At 36.7% G+C, this 21370-nt stretch overlaps 1 protein-coding gene across 1 annotated transcript in view; it reads left to right on the forward strand.

Moving 5' to 3' along the window:
• Fat4 (FAT atypical cadherin 4) overlaps positions 1 to 21370 on the forward strand; it is a 212688-nt gene that overhangs the window by 48492 nt on the left and 142826 nt on the right. The gene's annotated exons all lie outside the window — the stretch shown is intronic.

Consider the following 21370-nt stretch of genomic DNA (forward strand, 5'->3'; position numbering starts at 1 on the left):
AAGCCAACATTTTGGCCCTAGCCTTCCAAGGTCAATTAAGACTCAGGACATATGAGAACTTGTACCATAACATCACATAACTCAGTAGTGTCCCAAATTTTTCTGATCAAGGAGATTATGGGGCCAAAGAGGAAAGTGATCGATGATGTAGAGTGTGCCTAAGGAGAGCCTGAACCTTCTGGGTAAGACCAGTTCTTTCAGCCTTCGGCCATCAGCACACCTTCCATGGGCCTGAGCTCATCTCAGAGCCACCAAATGGAACCTGCAGCTGCTCTGAGTTCTGAGCCCAGCTGTCCTCTCTCCAATATGGCTTATGGCCAATCACTCTCCCACAAGGAATTGCCGAGCCCTCAGCACTCCCTACCATCAAGTGTATTCTTTCACATCTGCTCTTCCCCTCCACTGCTGCATTTCTCTCTCAAGGCTCATGAGGTCACCAGCAGTCACTGTGTGTGTGCAGTTTTGAACCACTTGTCTTGCACCGTGAGCTACATTTCAGGGAGAAAGCACTGCCGGCTACCTGCTTCTTTGTTAAAGTTTCTCTCTTCATTCTCTGTGAGCTTCAATTCATACTTCAGATCCTTCTTGGGCCCAACAGAACCACTTCCCTTCTTTTTTTCTTCCTCACATTTTTATATTCTGGTGGCTGGCTGGCAACTGTAAGAGAGGCACTTTCTCTGCTGCTTACCAGTCTGCCATCTTCTGAACATTTTGTTAGCAACACTTAATTCCACTTGATTTTGAATTTATTTATTTATTTGTTTGTTTGTTTGTTTATTTATTTAAATTATAGTGCTAGGAATAGACTACAAGACCTTGCACTTACAAGGCAAATGATATGTACTGTTGTACATTGGGTTGTACCAGCCCCTGTGTATGCTTTTATTCAGATGCAGAAAGGAATAGCTAGCATACATTAGGACTATCCACAGATAGAGTAAAATTCCATAATTCAACATGAGACTGTCATTACCTTGACAAGCTCTGAGTGAACTCTGATTATTTCTGTCTGTGGTATATGAGCAAAACATTCCCTTCCTTACCCATAAGGAATAAGGTATAAGGTATATTAGGTAACAAATGCAGGCCTGATGAAGCAGTAGTGGAATTTGCCAATCTCAGACCCAAGGAACTTATTCAAGCAAAAAATTAAACAATAGTTTTATAGGTTGAAGACTATAGTTATAAAATTATGTCAAACCTCAAAACTAACTGGAGAAAAGTGTGGAAAGTTTAAAAGGAAGGAAATATTTATAGTAAGTGAATAATAAAGCCAGTTGTATGGAGTTTATTAGAAGGAAGTTTGAGGGGCCGGGAAGATGGCTCAGTAGGATAAGCGCTTGACTGGCAAACTCAAGGATCTGAGTTCAATCCCCGGTTCCGCCAAAAAAAAAAAAAAAAGTTTGAAACAGACAGGATGAAAAATGAAACTAAAAGCTAAGCTTTTAATTTCATCAGAACCCTGGATTAAACATCGGATCCTGAAGGAATTGTTCAAAGCAAGACACAGAACAATTTCTAAGACTTTCTAAATTTTACAGGGAGAAAGTCACAGTGATTTATCTTCAACTGTGCATTTTTTTCTATGGTTGCCCTGTTTATGATCCCCATTGGTTTCATTCAGATCTAACAATTTTAGCATGTTGTATACTTAAAAATGTAAACATTACATTTTTTCAAAATATTATCCTCTATATTATATATATATATATTATATAATATATATTGTTTTTCAGTTTTTAGAGGCCATTTTTATAGTACATGAAGTTTACTTAACTAACCAGTTGAAGATATTTTTAAGGAAATATTCATTTTCAAGCAAATAATTTATAAATATATTATTAATTTTCTATAATTCCAAGGCATATTTACCCCTCAAAAATTAGTTTCTAAGCTATTTATTAGTTGCTCATTTATAGCAAGAAATTCAGAAAATACTCTGAATAAATTGATATTTTCTATATTTAATAAAAGTAAAAAAAAATTTGGTCCATCTCATTACAGAATGTATCCAAAATATGATTCAAAATGTATTCACATAAATGAAAAGTTTGACCCTGAAATTGTAGTGTTATGATGGAAAAACTGGCATATTCTTGGTTTAAATGTCATACCTAAGGGGAGCTCAGATAGCTCAGCAAATTAAAGTGCCTGCTTAGGCAGAGTGCAGAGGCCAGGGTTTGATCCCCTGGGCGCCATGCTGGCTCTGCCCCAGGGGCGTACTGAGACAGCGATTGAGACTGGGCATGCTGGTGAGCGCCTGTAATCCCAGCACTTGGGAGGCTGAAAACAGGAGGATCACTATTAGTCTGATCTATGTAGTGAGACCCTGTAGACCCTGTAGACCCTGTAGACCCTGTAGACCGTGTACCAAATACATTAGAAAGAAATGTAATACTTGATTTTGCCAACTTTGTGTTTTTAGTCAAGATTTTAAAATTTTGTGATCTTCAACCTTCTTACCTCTCAATGGGATACACAGCTGTCATTAGGGGTTTATAAAAGATTAAGTTTTGTAATTTTCATATCACACCTGTGCCTTTTATACTACAGGTAAGATATTTTACATCTTTATCTCATTTGTTTTTCTGGTAATGTGGAGATGACCCCTCCAGCTTCCCTTCCCAGTAATCAGTGCAGTCAACTGAATTAGGGCAAGGGTCCTATGCGGAAGACGCACATCTGTCTGTATTGCTCAACATCATCCCCATGATTTCATGTATAATCTCCAGCTATTTTTAGCAGATCATTCTGTTGCAGGGGCATTGCAAATGTACCTAACACTGGTACACAGAAGCACAGAGGGTCCCCCACCACTAGTGTTTGTGTTGGAGGATGTTTTCTGTCACAGCTGCACTCCTTGATTGGCACAGTAATAGCCTGTGAGTAGCAGCCCTGCTGTGTGGATCATGTTTTGTTTTCTGTCAGCAGTGTATCACAAGTCTTTCCTCAGTGGGCTGAAAAGACCCTGAGTGGGAGGGTGATAAAAGCAGTCTGGTCTTCATGCGTCGCTCTGAATGATTTCAAAGAGAAGAGAAGCAGCTGTGACGGTGTTCACACGAGCCACTCGGGTGGTCTTATCTTTGTAGTCTAACAATAACAGTACACCCTGGCTTGCATTCCTCAGCTTGCCAAGACCAGAGTCAAACTCAGAGCTGTACATTCTTATTCCTAGACATGTGACAAAATGGTATCTACCATAGCGGGAATGACCTCTTTATCTAATTGGGGGAATTTATCTACAAGGTTAGTTTAGAGAATAGTACACTTTATAAAAGTGTACTTTTATAAGTACACTTCCATGTCTGGGTCAATATTTCTCTTATATATTTACTTAAACTAATATGTAAGAGATTGGTATTTACATGTATAACCTGAAGATTTCTTAGTTGAACATGTACAGAATTATAAAAGTAACGCTTTTACATAAGTAGATCATGATAGTAATAATATTCTGCTCTTAAACTGGATCTAAGTGTATTCCTTTTATTTTGCCATTATGGGCCACAAGTCATGCTTTTCAATTTCAGCACATTCATTTGTGAAGTTAATTTAAAAATAACTTTATAAGTGACAAGATTAGATACTACAGTAGGCCATATCTGAATTAGAAGATAGTTTATATAATATAGTCTAATACAATGTACATCTGAGAGATATTTTCTATAAATAGTAATGCCAATAGATTGATGTATCTGTGTTATATATGACTGGGGGATAGCTCAGTGGTCTAGGCACCTGTCTGGTAAGTGCAAGGTCCTGAGTTTGATATCCAGTAGCACCTGTCATAGCAAGACACTGGATCAAAAAAAAAAAAAAAAAGTCTGTGTTTCTGAACAACTATAAATAAGGAGAAGTATTAAGGCTATCTCAGGCATCATAACAGAATGTAGAGCAAGATTTGCTTGCCAAATTAATTTCTAGTGAACACATACTTCTGAATAAGTTATTTCTGTTTTTTATGATGAATGTAGATTGTTCTTGAATTATAATATAAGATACCATTTGTTCACTTAAATGGGTAGAGTTTTCTGAAGAGCAAAAAGACCTCTAAAGCAAGTCTGAATTAATTTTAATAATTAATTCAGGTAATACACGTGTAGATTTAACCCTTCAAATAATAATAACTGAAACAGAAAAATCAAATTAAATTTTGATAGACATAATTAGTATCCTCATTAGCATCTAACTAAAGGAGAAGTTTTTACATTTTTAGCTGTGTTTGATAATATAAAGCTTTCATACTTAGACACCAGGGATGTTCTTTTAAATGAACATTCTTAGGAATTTTATTGATTTCACTAACGAAAAACAAGATGTTTTATTTCTCCACTGCAATTATGGTTTAAAACATAACAAACCTTACAGTGCTGAACAATGCTGGCATGTGCTCCATGGATATGCTTGAATCAAGGAATTTTACAAAGGACTCACTCTCTCTTCCTGGGGGCTGTCATTTACTATGTCTACCCTTGTTCTTTGTGGTGAATAGACTCGGACCACTTCTTGACATTGTCAAGTTCTACAGATTAATGGAGGAACTGGGCCGTGCATGTATTCTCCTTCACTTATGAAAAGAAAAGCTGACTAGTTCATAAAGCTGTAAGAATACTTCCTTTCCTCTTTGATATTAGTGTTTTCATAATCAATTTTTAATACACAAATCAGACTATAACTGCTTTAAACAAATAAGCAGGAGACAGAAAATCTACTATTTTGATGAGTGTCTCTCTAAGAAATATGAAATTAAAATTCAATTGACTGATGTTAGCTTTCTGTAAAGAATCTTTGGTTGTAATTAATTTTTAAAAAACAATTGAAACTTGTTATTATAGACAAATTGCTCTGTAGTGAAAACTATGCTATTTTATTACCATCTACATCCACATTTGCCATATTTTGTGAAGATTTAATGTGAGTTATGGGCTTAAGAAGTCAAACTTTTTACTGAATAGAAGAAAGAAGGCAACAAAAAGTGAAAAATGAGACCATTCGCATATGCTTTCTATATAACTCACAGTCTACATATAGTAGGCTATTTAAACATTTTATCACTAGAAAATAAATTGAGTATTTTACTGTTGTTCTACTTAGAAAGTAGTTAATGGGACATTAGTCATGATAACGATTATGATTTACTCTGTTTAAATTTATTATCAGAATTAGCAGTCAGACACCAAACCAATAGAAGCAGCAGCGTACACATCTTCCTAGAATTTTCAAAATTCTACTCTATGCACTTGGGAGCACATTTAATGCTCTGAGTAGGCCTGTGACATAGCTGTTATTATCCTCCCTAATGTGACATTTCCCTAATGTGACAGAGATAATGTGCAAAAAATCTTTATATATTGAATTAGGTTATTTATGAAATATCCATGATTCTGCTGGAAATTGTTTCCAAAGAGTGAATTATCTGCAATAGAATGCCAACTTAGCAATACACGCCGAAGGGAAATTCGCCTCCTATTCCCCAAGACCTGGGTCATGCATCTTTGGAAATGGGATCTTTTTTAAACAACATATTTCATCTGTTTAAATGCAAATCTATGTTACTGTGACTAGTCATGCTACTATTACTAATTTGACTAATGGATGATGTAAGGCACATCAGTTTAATCCAACTATAGAATCATTTTTGTAATTTTAAGGTATCTAACTTTCCTTTTTAATGAAAAACAGCTACATTAGTGTTAATATGAGTATGATAATCTAAAAGAGGTTACAAAAGTTCAAAGGGAAAATTGAAACAGTGGACAGTAATTGTCAGAATAAAACTGCACTTAGTTAAAAACTCATATTACACCAGAACCGTGTGCTGTCAGTATTTAGGGAATGGACACCCTTGTGGCTTTGCTTTTGGTATGTGTTTGTCACTTCTCTTGCCTTTCTCTTTCTCTTGTTTCTGGGCCCTATCCTGGATCTCTGCGGAAGCTTCCAAGCTTATACCTCTTAGTCCTTTTCTGCCTCTCCCCTGCATTCTATCCTCCTGGTTCTGCAGCAAGCCTTTGTTTCTACACATCGCAAGGGAAACTCGTTCATCCTAAAGGCTTTTCTCTTCCTCGCATGCCTTTCCCTCCATTTCTCTATCCTAGTTGAGTGTCTTTTCTATTAATCAAGTCTCTGACATCGTGAAAGTCTCATGCTCCTTCCTGATACTCCTCCTTCAGCTGTCACTGGGACTAGTATGTCTGCCCCACCAGGAATTGTCTCTTTCTTCCTTCTGTCCTAAGTGGTTGAGGCACCCAGAGTCACATGCTTGGGTTCACATTCTGCTTTCAGGACTTACTTGCAGTGTCTCTTTAGCAAGTCAATTAACTTCATGAAGTGTCCATCTTCTCATCTCCAAAATGTGGATAACTTTCTTCTCAGGCCTGTAAGGAAGATAAAATTACCTAGTGACTATAAAATTCTTTAGCAGGGATGTTGTCACATAGATCACACATCCACAGCAGTACTTACTATTCCTCTCTCTGTACAACACCACTGTGGAGTCATTACTTCTCATAGTTAATGGATTTGGGATTCATTTAATCAAATTATTTGCAATGACCTGAGTGAAAAGTTATTGTCTGCAAGAAGCTGTCATCCCTCAAGGAGCTGGGAGATGGCTCAGTGTAATAAGCGCTTCCCTGACAAACACAATGGCCTGAGTTCAATCCCTAGTTCCACCAAAAACCAACCAACCAAACAAGAACAACAAAAAGAAGAAACAGCAGTTGCTCCCATGACTCTTCTCACAGACTCACATGCCTTTGGGGGAGGGGTCTGGATTGACAATTTAATACTCAAACATTCCCATCTTTATCTCATTAAATTTTTAACTGACTAAAGAAAAGACCATAAACAAAGTATGGTTTTGCTTAATTTTTCGAATTCTGGGATAAATAATTAAGGCTATGAGTACGCTAATGTATATTGTTTAAGCATTTCTCATTGAATTCGTTGTTGAATTACTAGCTGCTATATGGCTAAATATTGCATTTTCCCCCTTTGAGGCAAAGCCCAATTCAATTAGCTGCAATGAATATGTATTAGATCTCAGCTCTTCCAGAGAGATTTTATGATAAGTGTTGGAAGGAAATCAAAGCTAATAAAGTCTCTGCTGTTTGGGATTTCAGTCCATTATTAACTAGACATATGAAGCAATTCAGCGTGATATGACAATGAAGGCAATAAAACAAGGAGGGATAAAAGGAATGAAATCCATCAATCTGTGTTAATCTGGAAGGCACTTTTGGTGAGATGGAGTCAACAGAGGATGCCTTTTTCTGAGCAGGAAAGGCAAACATGCCTCTGAGAGGGTTGGGAAACACAAAGTCACTGTCTTTGTTTTGAAGAATGGAGAGCATGTCTAGAAAAGCTATCAGATAAGTACTCATTCAAAATTTTCTAGCTTCTTAAACCAAAAAAGCCAAATAATGGAAAAAGATATGAACTCTGTATTAACAGGGAGAGAGGCAACTAAACAATTAAAAATAATTGCAAACCAGATTATTTGTCCGAGAAAAAGGGTTATTCACTGTCTGTAGCACAGAGTCTGACAGTGAGGCACTGCCTGCCTACATTGTCCAGGTGTATACCTAGAAACAAGAGTGTACTTCAGGGTGTAGCATAAGGAGACACTGTGGAGGCAAATCATCCACAGAGAAAAGCGATGGCTTTTGTTACTTCTGATTCATTGAGCTTCTCTGATAAGACAATGGATTATAGGCATGCACCACCATGCCCGGTTTCAGTGGTCTGCCCTCTGAGGGGCTGGCATGGCATGAGGTATTGGGGATCGAACCCGGGCCCTTGTGCTTGCCAAGCAGGTGCTTAGACCACTGAGCTATCTCTCTGGCCCATACTTACTGTTTTATGGCTACAATTAGTGATGAGTAGTGTTTGTGTATGTAGACTGTTAAAATTATGATTCTTGGTGAATATATAATTAAAAAAATTTATAGTAAAAGACACATTTACATTAATCCTTTAAAAAAAATTCTCCCTCATGTGAAATACACCTACCCCATTGTGCTTGCCGCTTTCCAAAGCACTTCTGGAAATCTTTTCCGGAGCTATCTTTACGAGGTGTGATCCAAAAAAGCCCTGTGAGTGTTGCTGCCAGAGCCGACCACCAGCAAAACCCACGCAGAGCACACTGCGGGGTGTGCACATGAACCCCATTCGCTGGATCGCCAGGAGTCGAGTTGCTCATTTCCACAGTAAGTGATCACAAAATGCAAATGCTTAGAATCGACTCAGGACAACGAGTCGGTCACAGCAGAGCCATTAAAGACCATAAAAGGATTTCCAGAACTGCTTAGAAAGTGGCAAGAGCGACGGGATAAGTGCGTGGGCAGCAAAGGGGAGGATTTTGAGGCAGAACAAAGGCAATGCACTCTTTACTGTAATAATTTTAGACATTTTTCATACTTTAGGATCGCCTGTCAGGCATTGCACTAGTCCGGAGTGTCAAAGGCTATAAACTGCTTGAGCGTGAGTGGCTTGCGCTCCAGCTGTCATGCCTGTCAGAAATTTGGGCACCTATTGAAGAATATTCAGTGAAAGAGAAAATGGAGTTTCTGTAATGATGAGAGTGAATGACATCATGAATTTTTAAGATAAATGGTTTCTGTTTTGAGAAGAGTGATGCAAGGGATAAAGTCCTCACAAAAATGCAAGTGAAGCTTTGGTTAGAAGAACCCTTCCATTCAGGAGTTGCACTGGAGATACGCAGATGTACTTAACCTTTATTACATAGTTAGACACAGTACAAATTTATGAGGAAACTATTCAAAATTTCTATAAATAAATGAGAACGTATTGAAATTTATAAACTCATCTCTATCTATCTATCTATCTATCTATCTATCTATCTATCTATCTATCTATCTATCTATATCATCTATCTATCTATCTATCTATCTATCTATCTATCTATCTATCTATCTATATTTAGTATAGGGTCTACAGGGTCTCACTACATAGGTCAGACTCAATGATTCTCCCGTTTTCAGCCTCCCAAGCACTGGAGTTACAGGCACGTGCCACCATGCCCAGTCTCAATCGCCATCTCAGTGCGCCTGGGAGGCACGGCTGACGCAGCATGCCAGAGATCGAAACTCAGCTGCTGTGCTCCGCCTAAGCAGGTGCTTTAGTCCACTGAGCTATCTGGCCAGCCTTTGCTCTTTAAGCCTTGGGTTCTTACATAAGAGAAACCAGTGTGATTTGTTTCACTTATCATGATGTTCTCAAGGAGTATCATTGTCCTACAAATGACTCAAGTGTGTCTTTATGTCGGAGCAGTGCTCCATTCTCGTGTCAATACGCTTTCTGCATTTAGCTCTTGATGAACACACAGACCACTTCCAGGACTTTGCTCTTAGGATTACTCTTCTGTAATCACGGGTATCATGTATCATAATATGATGTTTTTTAACTTTTGGAGGAAAAATACGTAGAAGGGATGTCAAATGGAATTTACATTTTTAGTTTTTTGAAGAATTTCCTTAACATTTGTACTAGTTTATCCAACCACCTGGAAAGCTTACCGCTTGGTTGTAATTTAACAACAATTTATTTAGAATCTACTATGTGTTAATCTCCACTATACATACTAGAAGTTCAAAAATGAACAGAAACATTTATCAGTTACCAATGCCTTTATTTTTTGTTTTGTTTTTGTTGATGTTTTTGATAGTTTCTCCCTATGTAGTTAGGACTCATGTTCTCCTATCTCAGCTTCCCCAGAGCTAAAATTACAGGCATGTGTCACCATGCCTGGATCTGGGGCTGTGATGGCAGGTGGTACTGGGGATTGAACTCTGTTCCTTTTGCTTGCCAGGCAAGCACTTAGATGACCAAGGCATCTCCTCAGCCTGCCATTGTCCCTTCTTGAAACTTCCTTCTTTCTAGGTTACTTTTTTGAATGTTCTCATTTATTCTCTTTCATTTGTTCCCCTTTCTTTCCTCCTGCTACAAATAAAATGCAGCTTTCCTCAAAGACTTTGCTCAGAATTCCTTTCTTCTCTCTGTATAGTGTCTTACTAGTGTAAGCAATCTTCAAGTAGCACCATCAAAATCTCACATCTATTGGTCCAGGGAAAAGGCTTGGTAGAGTAAGCACTTGCCTGGCAAGTGCAAGGGCCTTAGTTGAATCCCCAGTTCTGAAAAAAAAAAAAAATCTCACACTTATGTCCATCACTCTTTTCAGCATTATAGCTTGGTGACATGCTCAAAATTCTTATGTTGCCTCTCAACGCATCTTCCTCTGTCTATTGAGGTATCTAATTACAAGATTATCCAGAGATTTTGCTTAGTGCATGATAAGAAGTAAAACCTTGAAGAAAATCTTGGAATGAGATTTACCATAGACTGTGAGTTCCCAAAGGAGTCACAGTGGACATGATGCATAAACTGTAACTTAAAAAGTCACTTACAGTAATTAGGCAAAGGCCAGGGGCTGGAAGGCAGTGTTCTAAGCAGAAAGGAAAACACATGTAAGAGCCTAAGGAGGGACAGTGTACAACCCTAGGTAATGGAAGACAAGTGCTGACAGGAATGGGGAAAGAGGAGATACTAGTGTCACCTGGGTATGAGTGTGAAGCGCTCTCCAAATTAAAAGTGTCGGTTTTCTCACACCAAAAGGAGAAGCTACTGACATTTTTTGTCAAATTATGATTTTATAATTTTTGTATTACACAAAATGCCTTCTCAGTTAAAGAAAAATTGAGAAGCATGAATGCAAAGAAACCAGCTAGAAGTTGGCTGCACTGAGTTTAGTTGTGCAGCACAGACATCATGGAGGCCTTGAGGAATGATGGCTGGAGAAGCTGCAGACACACGCTTTGGTTGGAGATGAGTGGAAGTGGTGGAACTTGTGTGTCATTCTGAGGAACTGAGTGCAGACAGGAGGGATGATGTCAGTGACACAGATGGCATCTAGGCTTCTGCCTTAAATGGTTAAGGGAATTGTGAGTTAGGGATGAACGGAGCAGGGACAATAACAAGAACAACAACAGTTTGGCTCTTTGTGGTGCAGCATTACTGTGAGATGCTCAGTGGAATGTGCAGGAGGCAGACAGATGTGTGACCTGGAGCACAATAGAACCAGCTTGCTTAAGATGTAGATTTGGAATTTACTATTTACAAAAGTAGCCTTCAGTGTAGTTGTATTATCCAAAAGTGAACTCTCTTTCATATTAACTGTTGTTCCAATTACATCAAAACTTCAACTCTGTCTCATGAGTCTTGTCCCTCTTTCTTTCTTGCTCCTTAAATATAAATCAATTGTCTAATCTTATCAATTTTTCTATTATTTTTATTATTCATATCAGTCTTCTTAATTCCAATAGATTTACTTGTCTCATGTTCTCACCAGAATTGCTACAGGTTTAGTAGTAGGGGCACTGGTGCTGAAAGAGTTAGAGTTTATTAATCTAGAACAGTTTTGACTATTAATTATGACTGTTGTTTGCACAAATTTATTAACTGTGAGGAAAGATGATATAGAAAGCTTTGTGAGATATAAGGTATGGGAAAGAGAAAAGGAAAATTAATATTTGATTAAAACTAGTAAGGAAGATTACAGATACCTTCATAAATAAGTAGAATTTTCCCCTTTTTTTCACATAGCAAATATACTAAATGGCAAATGGCAAATGATATTTATTTTACTCCATAAATCCTCATCTGGAAGGAATGATTTTCAGATAAAATAGTTTTGAAGCAATTTTTGATAGATCTGTGAATATATATCTGCTAGATAATTTAGCAAACATTTTACATATACTATGCCATTTGATATTCATAAGAATTGGATGAAACACTTTTAGTATCCCACTCTACAGATGAGGAAATTGAGAGCACAGAGGTTGTGGACTGTTTTACTTAAGAACAGATAATTTAGGACTGGTGAGATATCTCAGCAGACTAAGGGCCTTGCTTAAGCAAGCACAGGATTCAGGGTTCCCTCCCTGGTACCACACGCTGTGATGCCCCTCTATACCCCTAGCCCCAGCGCACAGAGCTGGCAATGGAGTCCAGGCATGGTGGTGCATGCCTGTAATCCCAGCACTAGGGAGGCTAAAAACAGGAGGATCACTACACGTCCAAGCTGCACAGTGAGACCCTGCACACACACACACACACACACACACACACACACACACACACACACAGAACAGATAATTTTTAACTGTCAAAAAGAGACTTAAAGCAGATGATCTAGCTGCAGAGCCTGCACTCTTATCCATGAAATTATAGTATTGTTAATATTTTAAGCCCCTATTTAAGTGCTAATAATCATTAGATATATGAAAAACGCATGACATTAAATATTTTAAATTTTAAATATCAGGTAAAAGAGAATATACTTCCTCATTAGTTCTAAAATATTTTATCAGAGTTAGGAAGCTCTATTCTTGTCCTAGGTGCATCAAGTCCAATGAGAGATAATTACAGTTTCCGACTGGGAAACCCCAGGATGATCATGGCCATTTATAATCACATGTCTACTTCCTTCTCCTGCCCTTAAGTAGAGCGGGAGGTATTATGGAGCTGGTACAGAGCAGTACTTATACCCAAAAGTTAGGTTTGATGATCTTTGATAACGGAATTGCTATAGTTTTAAACCAAGAGAAGAATGTGTGTGTGTGTGTGTGTGTGTGTGTGTGTGTGTGTGTACGTTTCACCCAGTCTCATGTAGGTAGACACTATGAACAGAAGAGGAAAAGGCAATTTCCTACCTGATGGTGGGTAACTCTAAATCATTCAGCCCAACAAATCTCTTCCCCTCTGCTTTAGATTTTATAGGACTTCCTAAATAGGCAATTTAGTATTTGTTAGTAGTTTGGAAATTAGTTTTCTGGAGCCAGTATGAAGTGCTAAGTATTTATAGACAGAAACTTTGGCAAAGAATTTAGATCTTGAAATGGCTTTTCACTGTGGTAGAAGAACTTCAATAAATTCAAGTGCAAACACAGATTGGTACAGGGCAGTGGGGCGGGTTGTGGAAATAAAATATATGACTGAGAAGGTCATTTTTTCCAGTATCACTTACTGATTATTAAAGCTGTTTTTCAACCTGACTCATTTTGAGGGCAGCTCCATAACACTAGTAGTAAACAATTTATGCAGTTATAATGTAAGATAGACAAAGAAAATCAAACTAAACAGATATTTTAGAATAGAATGGGATTTGAGCCAGAGAGCGTGACTGGTAGAGTCTTTCGAGAGAAGCCAGACAGTCTGTGATATTTCTGTAGTTACACACACACACACACACACGGGTAACATAGTATTGGTTTAAAAATGTTTTGACTCTTTCTATTAAATTTGAGCCTTTCCTGATCCTGAAACTCAAAACTAGATGCAAATTAACAGTTTTAAAAGTACAATTAAAAAAATAATGTATACACAGATGACATTTGGCAAAGCTCTCCTTTCTAAAATGTTAAGATAGGAAAATATCCAATTTTTTGAGGAAAGGAAAACGTTGGATTGTAGCCAAATGCCTGCTGAGGAATTCTTAAGAGAATTTCTGGAAACTGTACTTTTTCAGGTAATCATGTTCTCCATGCTTTTGTGGCCCCGAATGTTACTCAAGTCAATTTAAAGTCTCATCTATTTGTGCCTGGTTGTTGTGCAGCTTTTAGACTTCAGTGGTCATGTTTCACTTTGGCAAGGTGACAAAAAGAAAATATTGTGTTTGGCACTAACAGCCTTCGAATACTTTAGGGACAAGCATGCCAAGGGAGAGTCATATTATGTTGCTTGAATTATATTTTTCACACATGTCTCTTTATGTTAGACAAATATAGGTCAACCTTTTGCTTTTCCACTAAAATAAAATTTATATCAGATATTTGATATCCATATACTGTGGTTACAGGGCACACATGAGATGTTTTTGCAGGTAGATAATGTAAAATCAGCCCAGGTCTGATATGCACATAATATTTAACATTTTATCAGTGCAACATTTTTTTTTTCTGTAAGGGAGAGAAAACAACTTTGACAATCAGAAGTAATGAAGTGAAAAATGTCTAACTTTCTTGTAATAGGTTAGAAAATTCTATGACTTACAGTAATTTATTCTATTGTTCAAGAGAAATAGTAGAAATGAGACCACAGTACTTTTCAAAATTCTAGAAATGTATATGTAACCTAAAATTCATTCTTTTAGTCATTTCCAGTGTATTGTTGAGTGGCATTAAGTATATGTACATTCTACTCAGAAAGCATTTTCATCTTCCCAAGCTGAAATTTATTAACCACGGCATAGACTTCCCACTCCCTTGCCTGCTGCTGTTGTCCACCTCCAACCTGTTTCCTGTTTCCAAGAATTTACTACTTTAGCTCATTTCAAGTAGTCTACCTTCACGTTATCCTTCCTGTAACAGTGTCAGAATGCCTTTCCTTTGTAAGACTGAACGATATCCATTGCATGTCTACACCACGTCGCATTCATCCAAATGTGCACTTAGGTTGCTTCTAGCTTTTGCTCTTATGTGCATCGGGCCTTAATATTATGTGGCAGAAAAAATTGCAAGTGTGAGGTGACAGACACCATACTAAATCTGGAGACAGAGAAACTAGGATTAGGTCTGCTATACCTAGATAAATCAGTTAAGTTCATCTAAGATTATTTTCCCATTTTGTATGATTTATAGAAATCCTGTTGTATTTCATATTATTATTAAATTCAATATGTATGGAACACACATACATCTCATATTGCACAAGAGTCTATTATGTATTTTCTCACCATATTCTGACTGGGCCCATAAAGTAGGACGGTTAGAATTCCCAAAATAAATATGTGAATGTGACATATGTTTAAAAACTTCTTATTAAATTGTATATCAGTAAATAATGTAATCATAGTGTCAAAATGCACAAGGATTCAAGGTAAGGGCTGAAAATTGAAACCATTCTCTCACATAGCTACAGGCAGCATGTGTGGTCAACCATTTGAGTTGATGGAGCATTGCACTTTGATTGATACAAACAATCACTAAAAAATAAAACTACAACTCCAAAGCACATCTCCTGATAATATGTAAAATTTAGACAGTTTTTAATATGTGTATGGTAACACTGATTTCCCAATGAAATCAAAGTCTCAGTGTTGTGCTGAAGGTTGTGTTAGCTCTTTTTTTGCTATGATCAAATATCTGGGAATAACAATGTAGAAGAAAAAACGTGTGCACTTTGGCTTATGATTTCAGAGGCTTCATTTCATGGATGGGGCTGTTACACTGGGGCCTGTGGTGAGGAAGAACATCATGACGCAGAATGCAAGGTTGATCAAAGTGACAACAAGTGGTTGATAGGAAGTCAAAAGGTAAAGGCTCAGAGAGGAAAAGGCCAAAGTCATAGTATGCCTTACAAGGCAGTATGCCCAGGGACCTGTTTCATCCAGTTAGTTCTAACTGATACAGTGTGTGCTACTATGAACTCCTAAGTGGATGAAGCCACTGATGAGTTAGTGCTCTCAGAATCTTCTAGTCATCTTCCAAAAGTGGAAGGAGTTCAAAGAATTTTCCAAGTCATATGTCAAGGAAATGACATAGTGTTTAAACCCATCAACAGAGCAATGGCATTCCTGTCTTCCTCTATTCATTGTTTAACAATTTTTGAGTTGCTCTAGGTGAAGAAAATAAATATGATAGAAAATAATGAGAACTATATACATTTTATTCTAGAGCATTATTTCTTGTTTAAATGAATTAACCTGGGGGCTGGCCAATTAGTTCAGCGGATTAAAGTGCCTGCAAGCAGGTGCAGGGGCCAAAGGTTTGATCCCCTGACCTGCCATGCTGGCCCCACCCCCACAGCCCGCTGAGACAGCAGTTGAGACTGGGTGTGGTGGTACACTCCTGTAATCTTGGCTCTTGGGAGGCTCTAAACAGGTGGATCACTACGAGTCCGATCTAGTAGTGAGACCGTGAACACCCTGTAGACCCTTCCCTAAAACACACACACACACACACACACACACACACACACACACACAGAATTAACCTTAATGGCATATTTGTTATAAGGGGACACCTTTATTTAGTCAAAGTTGTGTACTTCCACAGAAATGTGAGCTACCAACATAGTGATTTAGTGACAAGTAAATCATTTACTTTGGTGACAAGTAAATCATTATCAAAGTGCACTATTTTCAAACTGATAAAACATCAGTTTGTTGATGTGAATAACTGAGCTTGACAATTTTCTATGCTATTATGAAAATATAGTTGGGAAAAACTAAAAAAGAAAGATGCCATCTATAAAGAGCCATTTTGGCTTCAATACAAATAAGTTATGTAAAACAAGATTAAATTCTTTTCTTTGTCTTCTGTTTTATAAACTTGTTAAATGTATTTAGTACAGGGTCTACCGGGTCTCTCTGTACAGACTGGACTCGGAGTGATCCTCCTGTTTTCAGCCTCCCAAGTCCTGGGATTACAGGCATGCGCTGACCCGCTCAGTCTCAATTGACATCACAGCTCCCCTGGGTGTTGGGCCAGCACGGCATGCTGGGGATGGACCCTCATCCCTGCACATGCCAACAAGGTGCTTTAATCTACTGAGCTATTTGGCTCACCCTAAGATTAAACTATTTTCTATGGATATTAATTGTAAAGCTCCTTCCTTATTAAGAGATTTTGCAGGATACCATTTCCATATTATAAAGTCTACTGTTCTAAAAATATCTATACTACACAATAATTTTAAAGGGTGTATATTGTATAATAGTTTTATGGTATTCAAAACCTTTTCATATTGCTTCAGTTTTCTCTTTTTATTCATTCGAGAGCATCTAGGCAGACAAATAATGTGAACATTGGTAGTGTTCTGCTTAATAAGCCAGTTGGTGAGTACACAGGTGTAGGAGAAGGGGCCAGATAATCCTACTCTTATTAAGATGAAACATATTATAAAACCAGAGGGAATAAGAAAGCACTGAAATATAGTCTCCAGAAGGACCCAAATAACACTTTTGTTGATAGTGTTTGTTGTAATGTGGACACCTATAGTATCTGTGAACTAAGCAACTAAACTGAGGATAGCAATGTGTAATACTAAAACCATGCTTGAAGTACCTGTCAGTTTGGTCTTTTAAATGCATACCGCTTGTAATGTGGTATCAATTATTGTTATACTCTCTTTAAAGTAAATGTTTGTAAAGAAAAAAGGTAATAAAAAAAAGAGACAAGAAAAAAAATCATAGGATTGTCCTGCTACAATGTTGTATATGGATTGATATCTAAATTTCTGTGTAAAAATGTGTAATTGTATTTGTTTTCATATTCTATTGGGATTTAAAGCCTTTTTTTGTGGCAGAACTGGGGATTGAACTCAGGCCCTTGCGCATGCCAGAGAAGTGCTTATTCCACTGAGCCATCTCCTCAGGCCCCAGGATTTAAAGTCTTAACATCATAGGTAGAAATGTAAAGCTGAACTGCCTCTGTTACTGGATAATAATATCATTAAGCTTCTCTTCTGGATGCTTAATAACTAAAGTTTGTAGACCAAAAATTAGAGAAAAAGAGGGGCTACATCATAGCCAATATTTTGGCCCTAGCCCTTCAAGGTCAGGGAGGACTCAGGACATAAGAGAACCTGTGCTGTAACATCTTTTAACCCAGCGATGTTCAAAATTTTCTAATCAAGGGGATTATGGGGCCACAGAGGAAAGTGATCGGTGATGTATAGTGTGCCTAAGGAAAGTCACCTAGAGAGAAAATATCCTCTCAGGCTTTCACAAAGAGCAAATTGGTCAAGCAATGGCCATGACTCAACCTGATGGCTGACAGTGTCTAAAGATCTACAAGGTGGTTTCCAGGGTAAATCCTGGGGGAATTTGACTGACCTTGCCAGATACAAAAGGTACATTTTTACTTACATTTTTACTCTTGCTTTAACTTGGTCTTAGCCATCCAGCAGAAAAGTATAATGACAAGGTAAAAAAAAGTAATGCCATATTAGTATGCTGAGCTGTAAAAGGTTGAGCTGTAAAAGGCTCAAGTCAACAACTTCAGACAATTGCCAGTTCTGCTGATAACCCACTATTATTATTTACTATTGGAGTATATTAGTTTATTTTGCTGAATTCAAGTACCAATGACATTTGAACTGGCATCAAGTATGAAAAGACCCTTTAAAGGAATCTCCAAATACAGCTTCTCTAACAACAGTGGAACACCCATCTCTGACAAAACAAAACAAAAATGAGGGATAGAAAAGAAGAATCATTTTGCAGTGAAAAAAAATATGTATAGTTATATACAAAATAAGATAGTTATGCAGCTATCTTCTATTAGTTCAATGAGTATAAAGGTCTGTACTAATATTGTTTAGACAAGATATCATGTCTGCATCTTGTCCTCTGAATAACGACTATGAAGACAACAATATGCATTGTATTAATTATTGTAACTGTCCTACTAACCTGTTTTGAAACTGTTTCATTGCTATTTTTCTCATTAAAATGAATAAAAAAAGTCAATGTAGGCTCATTACTATCAGATAAATTGTTCAGCATGACACTTATCTCTCCTGTACTTTTCCATAATTTAAGTGTAGCTTAAACTCATAGCAAAATGAATTAACACTTAGGAAATTTGTTTGAAATTATATTGTTGCTTGAGACAAGGCAGCATTCTGGTATATAATGATAAAGTGTGAAATTTTCCTATAGGTCTCAGTGATTTAAGAGTTCATAAATTCAAAGAAAGGAAGACTAGATCATTAATTTAGACTCAATGATTCTAATAGAAAAAAAAATTTTCACTGGGGACATTCTTTGTCATAAACTTGAATGTCACAACATGTTTGGAAAATGTTAATTAAATGCCATTTCATTGTTCTTTCCATTTCTATGTTTCGATTGACTAATAATTTAGGTATTCATTATGTGTTTATTAGCCATTCATATGCCTTCTCTAGGAAAATATGTATTTGAATTATTTCCCTTATTTCTAACTTGAGTTATTTACATCTTATTATAAAATTATACCTCTTATATGTTAAATCCTTGTTTAATAAGTGATTTGCAAACATTTTATTCCTATCATGTGTGTTCTTATTCATTTATTCAATAATGTTCTCTTTGAAGCAAAATGTTTTATACTTCAGTGAAGTCTAAATTGCTAGTCTTTTATGATTTGTGCTTTATTCTGTTTTTTTTTTCATTGCTGTAGTAAGTACCATAATTTTGGTTACATAAGTGACAATTCTCCTATCAGACATTATATTTGAACATATTGGGTTGGGTATGATTGAGTCTTGTACCACAAGTTCTGAGCAAAGGCCTGAGAAATAGTAGAAAGTTAATAAATTTTTTGAATAAGTTAGTGCACTTTTGATATTATTTTAAACAAAAATTCAAACTACCGAGGAACAAAATAATCTTGACTAAAGAGTAAGAGGGATTTTGTTTTGCTTTTTGATGGTAATTAATTTCAGAAACTTACTGGACATCTTCACACAAAAGGCAGATAAAGACTCCTTCGTAAAATAATTCTGCATGCTTATTTAAAAGACTGTTTCAGCCATAATATAAGGTAGAGCAAATTGCCTGATTTTATCTTGCAAATAAGAATGAGTGAAGAGAGGCCATCTCATTTATTTTCTAAAATCAAAATATCCATTGATACCATCTTACTTACATAGTCATGAGTTGAGCAAAAGTATGAAGAGTAGAAAAATAATCAAACCTTGTATTTCCATGGAGAACATTCACAGTAGTCATAAAGTGTCTATACTTAGCATGGCTTCTTCCTGTTTCTCTTGAGTCTAACTTCATGTCTTGTGTAAGTGTGCAGATATTTTATCTTACATTAATTTCTTTTTTTTTTTTTTTGGCAGAACCAGGGATTGAACTCAGGCCCCTGCGCTTGCCAGGGAAGCACTTATTCCACTGAGCCATCTCCCCAGCTCCTACATTAATTTCTTAATTAATGTCTTTTATGTAAATGTAAATGTCTTCAGCCCTTCAAAGATTTCTTCAAAGTTAAATCTTGTTAATAATATTAACTTACTCTCATAGCATTATTAGACTGGAAACATTTGCTTTGGCTGTGATAGTGGGGAATAGAAAACAAATTCCGTTCCATGCTTGCGAGGCAGGCATTGTGCTGCAGAGCTATATCCATAGCTCCTGAAATATCTTTTTATGAAAAGTTATTGCATCATTTCTCTATTTCTTTTTGGTCTTTTAAACTAGCTTTTACTTTGACAATCTGCACCAGATTACTCTTGGGTCATCATTATCCCTGGTAATGAGGGTCACTAGTCTGCTCTTCTGTGCTCTTCATTGTACATGAAGACACCATCTTCTCAACTTGGATGTGAGTAGCCGGAAAATGATCTATTGCAGTGGACAAAATATTTTTTTTGTATTTGCAGTGGACTTGAAATAATTGAGAATATACTGTGAGTGTTGACTGTATGCTAGTCATTAGGCTGAAGATGAATTTTAATGCTCCCTTGGTTGAAACTTAGAGGATAGGCAGTCTTTTTGAGATGGTTGATATAGGATTTCTAAGGGTAATTAATGCTCAGAATATCTTAAGTATTTTTTTCAACAAATGAGTTCAAAATTTCTTAGCAAGGTATACTTCACATATTAAATCACATAAAAGCCACAGTTATTACTGTTTCTTGTTGAGCTATGCCTTGCACACAAGTGGAATTTGTTATAGTTTAAAGTTTAGCAGAAAAAATCTCTAAGATGACACTTGAGATTCATATTTAAAGGTATAAAGAAATAGCATTATAGAATGAAAACATAATATGTAACTGGGAGTCAAAACTATGTTTTGTTTATCAAGGAATTAAATTCCTCAAAGATGTAGACTATTGTGGAAGGGGAAGTGAGGCAGAGGGATTATTTTGAGACTGCAGAAATTCAACAAAAAATTTTTCATTCAGACCTCATATTATTACTAGAAAGCCAAAGTTCTACCTTATTTCCCTGAAAATACAACATAATCAGAAATATGCCAGCATGATGTTTCAGTATGTCCTTAATATAAGCCCTACACCCAAAATAGGCCCCAGTTAAGATACTCAGCCAGAGGATCCACTGCAATGCATGATATGCTACCATATTTTTTTAATTTATGCAAGTTCACTTAATACTATCTGGAACTTATTTTTTATTAATTTTATTGAGAAACAAATAGTAATGAGACAGTTTCAAAACAGGTTAGTAGGACAGTTACAAGAATTAATGCATTGCAGATTGTTGTCTTTGTAGTGGTTATTAATAGTACAAGATGCAGACATGATGTCCTGTCCAAACACTATTAGCACAAATATTTCTTCTCATTGCATTAAGACAAAGTAGCAGTATACCTATCCTAACTATTTTGTACATACAGAT

This window comes from Octodon degus, unplaced genomic scaffold, assembly GCF_000260255.1.
Source record: "Octodon degus isolate 3935 unplaced genomic scaffold, OctDeg1.0 scaffold00231, whole genome shotgun sequence".
In the NCBI taxonomy this organism is placed as follows: Eukaryota; Metazoa; Chordata; class Mammalia; order Rodentia; family Octodontidae; genus Octodon; species Octodon degus.